The following is a 9,965-nucleotide window of genomic DNA, read 5'->3' on the forward strand; positions in this document are numbered from 1 at the left end:
TATTTCATTTTTTGATTCATTTTTCATGCTCTATTTTTGTCTTCCCTCAAAAGTGTGTATGTGGGCAGCCTAGTTCAAACATAAAATTCATGTGCATCTTCATAACATTTCTCAGATCTTTCTTTTCTCCAGTTGCAAGTGAAAAGTTTGTGTTTCAGAAGTCAATTTTAGAAGAACAGACTGAGCTACAAGAAATATATTGATTATACCAAAGTGCATGATACTGGATTATAACTTGTTGAAACTGATTATTGCTGTGAGCCTGAAGTATGGCCAACATAGCTGTACAGAAAGTTTGGACCCTGAAATTTCCATAGGACATACCTAAACCTACTCCCCTTCCTACAAATTCATAGTTTGTTAATGGCTGATTCAACACACCACAAAAATTACTGGTATGTAGAAATATGGTATCTGATGAGAAGGAACAAGAAGAGAAACTCTAAAGTATTAATAGTGAAGGTAAGGGAAAGGAAGTTGCAAGGTTCAGAATATCAAACATGGTGGTTTTATTTTGGGAATATGGGAAAATGGGTCTGTGAGAAGGAAGGAAGGAGTCTGAAGGATAGAAGACAATGGAATTGAGCTGAAAACGAATTTAAGTGCACCAGGGAGGTAGCAGAAGAGCCTCACTGAGCAGCTGCCACAGATTCAGTAGAAACTGAATTCCTACAACTCTTCCTGGGAAAGCTGGACTTCCAAAGGGGGAAACCTATCCTTTACTGGTCATTTCTCCTGCTAGGCTTCCCACTCCCAGAATAGCTGTGGATATCAAATATGATATAATATAGAAGTACGTAGAGCTCCAGGGATTAGTGAAGTCTATCTAACATTCATTAACTTCCACTAACTTTTCTAGTTCTATCTTCAGCAGAACCTCTGAGAAGAATATCACATTTGGCAGGGCCTAAACAAACCCTTGCTTATTCTGGTGCAAATCAGCACAAGTTGAATTTTACTGATTTAGGTGAGACTTGAGACTCTGCCTAATACTCATTTTCTTCAAGTGAAGACCCCAGACTAAATCTTTATAAGGACCTAGCAGTGGGGAAAAGAGGGGTTGGTTGTTTTTTTTTTTTGTTTGGTTGGGTTTTTGTAAAAATTAGGCAGAAAGAACCAAAACAAAGTATGCAGATCAGCTCATTCAAGGTGGGATAAGAGCAACAGACAAGACTGATGCCTCACAACAACATACCAGCTTGGACAGTACTCAGTACATAGCATTCTTAAAATATTGAAACAGAACAGTGTTTAGAACCTGAGTTTGATCAAAAACACTGCAATGAGAAAAAACTAAAAGAAAATGGTTGGCTACGACTTATATGGCTTCTGTTTCCTTGGAGTTGGGAGAAAATATGTTATTAGAAGCAGTAATTAGTGTAATTACAGAAAAGGACAAACTGAGGTCTAGGTTAGTTAGATGTACTATTGCCTGCCAGCTGTAAGAAAAAAAAAAAAGGTGTACTTTTCTGATTTTTTTTTTTTTTTGCATGAAGTACCCTGTGGCTTCACTGAGGAACTAGAAAACCCCCTCACATTGGCACATCCATGACATATGGTGCTCCATGTTTTTTTTCCCATGTGTCTTACTTTGACTTTTGGCCATGTAATCAAATCTTGTAAACCTAAAAAAAAAAAACAACAAACAAAAACCTAAAGATCTATGGGCAAACAAAATGTAGTACCAAATAATATTTGAGGCTGATGTGGTAGAAGAAGAAAATGGATCAACAATTTGTGAATTATAGTTCTGACACTAATGAGGGAAAATGCTGTAACACAGTTCATACCCTCAAATATTTGCTGCTTTCCTGTCTTTGCATGGGGCCAAGTTCTTCAGCTCCTGTATGCACCTACTCATTATAGTTCAACAGCATCAAATGCCAGTGTAGAACGACATTGACCAGTTCCCTTTTAAGTATCTTTACATGGGACTGAGAATATTTGCACATTAACTGAAGGCTGATCATTGAACTTCCTTAGTGAAAGAGAAAACTTTGGTCACATTTTCCTTTTTGACATTTTCTTCTTTTACTTTTTTGGGGGGGAGGGGGGTGGGAGGGAGATTAAAAACATTTGATTTGGCCTAAAGTAAAAGTGCATACTTCACACATATTTCTAACCAACCCCCAAAAACAGTCTCTGGCTTTGAACGTGTTGAACAGGAAGCCATTTAGTGTTGGAATGCTTGCTTTGCTGGTCCAAGAAACACACATACTTATTACTCCTGGGCTATCTAGAAAGTTTGAGGGTGAAAAAGTTTAATTTATATGTAGAAACTTGTTTCCTGTTTTGTTTTTTCCCCTTGTATGCCAAATCTGTTTTTTAAACTCTGTGATAGGAAACACATTTCCCTTTTTCTCCCTTTCATCTCACTTTATTTACCCAGCTGTATAATTCACTTCAATTTATAGCTCATACTCTTACCTGGCTTAAAGTCCAAAGACACAGACAGAGAGAGGAAAAGATGGATGTTGTGTTTTCATGGTTACTGAGGAAAGGGAAGAATCTGGGTGGATGTGAAGCTGCCTTTATATCAATATCAAGGGAGTGGTGGTGGGAGACTTCTCTTTCAGGATGTGCCACAGTATATGTTGAAGAAAGGTGAAGAAGAGGGCACAAGGAAAGCTGTGCCAGTGTAGAGTGTCCCATGATTATTGAACCAAGTAATGCATGTTTTAAGTCTACTTAGTTTTCCTGAATGAGATATCCATCTCAGCAACTTTGCTCACTTTGGAACTACTTACATATAGAAACATGAGCAGCTAAAAATAAGTAAAACAAAACAGTATAATAATAGTAATAAGAGTAATAGTAATAGTAATAGTAATAGTAATAGTAATAGTCATAGTCATAGTCATAGTCATAGTAATAGTAATAGTCATAGTAATAGTGATAGTAGTAGTGAAAAGATCAAAAGACCTGTTCACAGATCTTGGGTGTGCCTAATATACATAAGTATTTATGCATGAATTCTGCAAAGGAATTGGTTGCCCAAAAAGGAAGAGAAGCCTTTCTGAACAAGAGCTGTAAGATCTTATAAAATTTTGCATATAAACTAGGATTTATACAATTAAGAAAAAGTGGGGAGTGCCTGTAGAACTGTTTTTTATTACCATTAATCTGGGGTCATTGTTCTGACCAGACTTTTAGTAAATGGAGGGGTTTTGTGGAGCTAAAGTGATGGCTAACAAAATCTATTGTGCTCGTAACTATAAATGTCTATCACAGCCAAAGAGAATTGCCAGACACAATATTTTATTTACCTTGCTATTTAAATTTACAAGACTATAACAGCCTATGGAAGAGTTTGAGGTTTTTGGTTTTTTTCATGTCCCAGCATTTCAATATTGCCCAGTATAACAAACAGAACAAAATCTTTCCAAGCTAATGAGCAGAGCAAATGCACCAAGAAGAAATCTGACATGATCCCATTTGTATGCTCTCCTGGGAGTGATGTAAAAAAACTATTCCTCTCTTTTGCACTGCTCTTTCTATGGAGGTCAAATGCTGTATGCTAGTAGCCTCCAATTAAATTTTAGCATAAATGCACGTGATTTCTTCTGTATCTGCAACAGATCCTTCACTTCCTTATACCTCTATTGCTAAGAAAGCTGTCAATAAAATAGTGAGTGCACCCACCAAACCTGCCCAAACCAATCCCCTTTCCTTTGAGACTGTGGCTGGGGCAGACTGCTGAGCACTATTACCTGTAGAGGAACTTGCTGCTGCAGGGAGCTCCCACGGGCCACCACATCGCATCGCCATCCCACAGGTTGCTAGAAGGCCACACACAGCAATGAAGAGATTTCATTTGGTATTTGCCCACATTTCTGCCAATGCTCCTGGCCAGACTGCCTGCCGCACCCCAGCTGGTGCTGAAGCAGGAATGTCAAATCTCTCTGGGAAGCAGAAATTCTTGAAAAATAATTGAAAAAATTGAAAAAATGCGTTTGTAGCACATCTTCCATTTTCACAAAGGTTTCTTCCTATAGCTGGTGGCATATCCCAGATTGTGGCATATGTGCTGGATGCAGCAGGTCTAAAGTTCAAGATCTTTCATTACCCTGGTCAATGTCTTTTCCTTGAAGAAAAAGTTCAACAACAGAAAGAATAATCGTTCTTCATTTCTGCCAGAATGGCTCAGTCCTTCCTACAGTGTCTCTGAAGCAAAGCTGGCTCGAGGTACTGCTCTGCCTCTTCTCTCTCCAAGGATCTGGGATATGGGAAGGAAGGAAGGAAGGAGGGCTGAGCCTTCAGCGCACATCACCCTGCTCAAGGAGAAAAGATACCGCATTTAACGCTCAAGTGTTCGGATGCCAAATGTTCTGCAAGGGACTCACACAACTGCTGGACAGCAAAATAAAGAAAGCCTTACTTGGTCTGTCAAAACACTTGCAAAACAAAGTTAAATTATGGCTTTTTCTGACAAAATAATATAAAAATGAGGCACTTTCAAAGGCTGGCTGCAAACCACCAGCAATAAATACATTTCAATGGTAACTGAATGCAGGAATTATGGTGGAGCAAATCTTTATTTGGACCCTGGTTGAGGCACATTACAATGAAGAATTGGCAGAAGTAGAATGAGCTTCTTTTATCCAACTGGTGTGCTTTTCATCCATTATGCCTTTTATTGTCTGAATAGATTGTAAATATTTTTTCTTTCCTAAGATCTTACTGATGCTTCTGAGTATCATTTAAAATTCCTCTGTTTCTTTCTTGGTTTAGGAACTCTCAATTTTATCACTGTAGCAATAATGTAGCTACAGCCACATTACTACAGACTTCCCCTCAAGGAGCAATCCTACACCAGGTGGCACGGAGTGACTTACATCCATACTGCTCAGGGCGATACTCTGGAGCACCTCATCTTCTGTCTCATCCAGAGCTCACACAAAGCCCCCATGGCCTAAGACAAAATTATTTTATGTTGTGACCTTTCAGAACATTTCAGCCTGCTGCAGAGGTGTCTTTATATCATAATGTGTAAGTAATGCACACCACAGAGCATGTTATGAGTTAGTGAGAGGGTAGTCAAGAGAACAAATTTGTTAGAATTACATAGAAAAACTGCATAGAGCTGAACAAGCTGAATTTTCTGAAAATAAATTATCCCCAAAATAATTAGTGGACTTCATCTCAGGGCAGGCTTGATTTCTTCCAAAGTGCAGCTCAAACCTATGGTTTCCACAGAGGAAAATTAATAGAGATCAGAGCATGAAGACAGGCTTAGTACCTGAGTTACAGTGTAGGCATATCCATACATAGCCTCTGGCATTTCTAACTAACAGCTAGCTTCTCAGCTCCTCTTCCTAATTAGCTGTATGACAAATGACAACTGAGCACATCCCTGTCTGCTGAAGGGCTCTGCATGATTTCTGAAAATTTCCAAAAGGTTGTATGGTTCAGAATGTTCTCCTTACCAACACAAAAATTACAACTAATGGGCTTTTTTTCACAACTTTTTTCCATAGCCTTAAAAAGGAGTTGATCATAATTTGGTGTGACGACCTTCTTCCATTAGTTCTCTTTTTAACGCAATAGGTCATTCCAGTCTTGGTCACTACTATGCAAGCAAGTCTAGGTACCTGCTCTGGTGATAAGGAGTTGAGAGTCCAGGAGCAGTGTTCTGACAGGCTTTCAGCTGTCTCTGACACTCTTGGCCTGACATTTCCAAAACGTTAAATACCTGACTCTGTTCTCAGCAAAATCAGTAGAATCTGTCTCATTGATTTCCACATTTTCTTAATCTGTGTCAAAGCACACACTTCATAAGGAAGTTACTGGTGGGTTGTGAAAAAAAATATTTTGAGAAGCAGTGCCCATAAAGACATTTCTGGAGATCCCTTAAATCAGCCTTGTGAAGGATGTATTAAAACTCGAAGGTAAGTTTTCCCTGACTACAATGCAAATGGAAAAAGGCAGTCACACAGGGCTTTTGGAAATCACTTATCAGCAGCTCAGGTGTAAAGCCTAAACACATACTCAAGAGCGGGTATTTGCTGATAAAGCCTAGAGAACTAAAAGTTTTAGTTAATGGTCATGAGTTTTCCTTGCTGATATTACAAAACTTACTGATAAAGATGTAAAAAACCTGGCAAGCACTTTGCAGACTTCCTAGGCCAAACAGTTCAAGCTAAGTAGAGACCTCAACATCTTCTCTAATCTGTTGGTACTAGCCTAAGAAATGGTGCCTTTATACCCATTTTTATGAAAGGCTGCAAATGCAGCAATGCATAAACACATCCTGTCTAATCTATGAATCCTGACACACAGCCTGCCACTTCCAGAATCTACATCTCTTATCTAACCAAACTGAGCAGTAGTGGTCCACTGAAAAACCAAATACACCTCTCCAAAGCCATTCCAGTAGGCCTTCCTTCAAGCTGAATATATAATACCAGCAGGAAACAAAGAATTGTCTCATTTTGCATAGCTCTCAGTGACTGGAACTCTTCTTCAGCCTTATATATACTCTATAAAGAATGATACAGTTTATATTTCCTTTTTTTCAATTGGGCAGAAATGGAATGCCTGAGTTCTAACAGTACTTAATGAAAATTGTGTGCAATTTTTCAAATGCATTTTATTATTTCCTGCCAACATTGTGGGAACTGTAAGCAATTTAAGGATTCCAGGTCATTCATTTCAGGTTTCTCAAATCCCAGAGAAATCTTTATTGATTTTACTAAAATTACCTTCACTTTTCAAATCTTGCTTAATCAGTAAGTTCATTCCCTCACAAGTGTATTTAAAATATATATATATATACCATTACAATAAATAAATTAAGATGTCTGCAGGAAAAATAGACTTTTTAAAATCCTGTGTCTATGGGGAGGAGCCTAGCAAAACTTTTTGCATTACCCTTTCATTAGTTGTAATTTACTTTGAAGATTAGAAATGGAAACATTTGCATTTTATAGGTAGGAGATTCTGGGGAAAAGAAAGGGTTTTTTATTTTGAATCCAAAGAACTAAGAGGAATCTCCATTAATTTTGAATGAACTGTCAAAAAATAATCCTGAGGAAACTTAAGAACCAAAATATGTAATTCCCTCTGCCTCCTCAAACACTTGAGGCTGATATTTTTCAACTTCCATTTATCAAGAGTCACCTTTCTACTGACTGATAGATAATGAGGTCACATTTTTAGTGAAGATTGTATGTTTTGGGTGAGTGAGCAAGAATACACATATTCATGTGTACAATTTCATACATGTAGTGTTAAGTTTCTGTCTGAAAAGCTGTATTTTGTGAATAATTTTATCTCTAGAAAATCTTATCTGAGTGGTTTTGTGCCTTTCTAGGACCTAACTCACTCTCTTAAGGAAAGCTAGCTATGAACCCAAGAAACCTTTCTGTAAAACCTTTGACTGCTTCCTGTTAGTAGTATTTTGGGAAATGGAACTCAGTAAACATTGTCATTTTCTCTGTGTTTTGCATGTTTATACATATCTGCAAATATGTGTATACCAAGGACTTCATTGTTTATTAAGGAAAAAAATACCAATACATGTATTAATTATCTTGTTTATTCCTACTCCTTTTTGACTTGTGTTCCTGGTGGTACTTGGTTTTCTTTACTGTTTTATTTATAGATAATGTAAATATTATAATTTTCATTGTATTTGCACCAACTCTGTAGAAGTCCCATAAGTCCCAAAATAAATAGTTTTCTGTGTGTTGTCAAAGCACCATTTAAAGCAAGGTTGGCATTTAAAAGTGGTTCACATTTACTGTCTCTCAGTGACTTCCCATCACTTTTCCTTAGTTTAAAAGCAAAAAAAAAGGTGGTTTTAGCTGTCAGGTCATTGAGTTGTTTCTTGGTTTGAAAATAAGGTGTAGTCTTTCCTGGCTCTTGTGTCATCACCTCTAAACCAGTCGTGGTTGCAGAAGACATTAATGTAGAGAACTGGGCAGATCTTGAGAAAACCAAATGGCAGGAAAGCACCACAAAGTGACAATCATTTATAACAAGAAGGTAAGTTAGATTGTTGGGCAAGCAGCAGTGCACAGGGATAAGATTATTAGTTGCTGCTTATCGACCTTACTCATAACTCATGGGATTGAAAGAAATCCAATATTTAATGATATTTTACCTGTAAATTCATTAAACTCTTTTAAGACAGAAGAAGAAAAAAAAACCCCATGGCCTTTATGAGCATTTTCAGAGAAACCCTTCTGTAGATAGAACTCAGTCTACCCATAAATACATTGTTCTGAGAGAAGGGCTCCTCTCCTTTCTCATGAGTATCCACTACTATACAATTACTTGTTCTTGATAATGTCATTGACCATTATTATTATTATTATTATTATTATTATTATTATTATTATTATTATTATTATTATTTTCCATTCAGTAATACATATTCCGTTAGGCACCATATTTGTCTTTGTTCATCTAAGAGGTCTGCCTTTTAGTATCTTGAGATTTCCTGACCAATTCTGTGATGAGAAAGGACAAAGTAGTTGAAGCAAAATTAAAGGTCTTTGTTTATTCTTAGAGTCAGTACCGCCTAAAGCTTGCCTCGCTTCCTGAAATGTTAAGTTGGTCTTTTTTTACAAATGTTTTGGATTTCTGCTCTTCCGGGTCTGGGTTAGAAAGGGAAATAAATGCCAATATTACAAAATTTAAGCTAGAACCATGGTAGTGGCAACTGGGACCAGAAATATTGGAGCTCTGTCATAGAATTCTTATATTCAAATTGCTTCCTCTCCAATTTTGAAGTATCAAGACATTTGACTTTATATAAGATAAGGTCTAAATAGATAGATAAGGAATAAGAGACAGGGCTCTCCACCATGTGTCTAAAACTAAATTGAAGTTCCCATCTTTGGGACAAAAATATTTGGGCACTAGTTCAATTTAAATGTTCTACGAAGAGTATTCTAAAAGCTCCAGTAGTTGCCAGCTATACAAAACACTGATTATTTGAAATCTCATCATCAGTCAACTTTGTGCTAAATGGTGGAATAAAACCTGAATGTGAAAAAAGAATCTCATTAACAGGTCCCTGCACCTTCTGTGGGAGCAGCTACTGAAATCTGGGGAGTACATTAGGGGGAAAAATCTGCTCAGAGCATAAGAGAGATTGAATGAGGCTTAGGTAAGTGTCTTCCTCATGACCTTGCTGAATTTTGGATCAGCTCCTAAGATGTCATGTTATGTGTACTTTGGAAAAGGAATGCTATATAAATGCATGTGTACACTATGCCTTAGTATCTGCAAAAGTACAGATCAAAAGTATGAGACAAATGTGATGGAAATTAAGTCATATGAAACAAATATATTTTTCAGCTGCAGTTAAGAGCTGTTAAGCAAATAGTGGTTACATATTTTCATCTTTCTGACAGGGAAATGCAAGTATTTTATAGCTGTTGGAAAGCAATCTTTGTAAACCACATTGTCAAAGCATGAGCAATCAGTTTTCCTTTGATTTTCCCAAGATTCTGTCTTTTCACAGTAATGTTTTAGTGATTCTTTGCAGGGGGGAAAAAGGAAAAGGGTTTAGACTGTTCAGCTAGTAATGATAGCTTAGACATGAAATAATACTTTATAATTATAGATACAGAATGCAGTTCCTATGCTAACTTATTTTGTGAAGTCAACAAAGATATCAACACTAAGCTCAAGGAAAATAACTGAAGCCAGAATTTTGAAAAACTGTTTTTCATAAATCAATCTTTAGTTCTTATTATTTCCTAGTTCTTTATAAGTCTAATCCAGCTCCCTATTACTACTGTTGTTTCAAACATCAGCTTTCAAGAACCTATATTCTGTTAATTAAAATTGTGTCAAATTGAAGTTTCGCATATGGCATATCTTTCTCAAGATGAAAGTTTCTGAAATGTTTCAGCCAAATCTATAGGGATGTTCATGGGAACATGTAAGAAAATAGAGATTCAGTGCTTTGTTTTCCTGACCAGATTCATTTCACAACTTGGTCATGTTCTAGC

General features: G+C 36.9%; 1 long non-coding RNA gene across 1 annotated transcript in view; it reads right to left on the minus strand.

The window, feature by feature from the left end:
• The window catches only part of LOC107202518, a 15,687-nt gene extending 7,935 nt beyond the window's left edge, over positions 1-7,752 (minus strand). The window contains exon 1 of the long non-coding RNA XR_001520712.2: positions 3,711-7,752. This is a non-coding gene — a long non-coding RNA (uncharacterized LOC107202518). The remainder of the gene's footprint in view (positions 1-3,710) is intronic.
• Between the last annotated feature and the right edge of the window lie 2,213 nt (positions 7,753-9,965).

The sequence above is a fragment of the Parus major genome, chromosome 3 (assembly GCF_001522545.3).
Source record: "Parus major isolate Abel chromosome 3, Parus_major1.1, whole genome shotgun sequence".
Lineage (NCBI taxonomy): Eukaryota > Metazoa > Chordata > Aves > Passeriformes > Paridae > Parus > Parus major.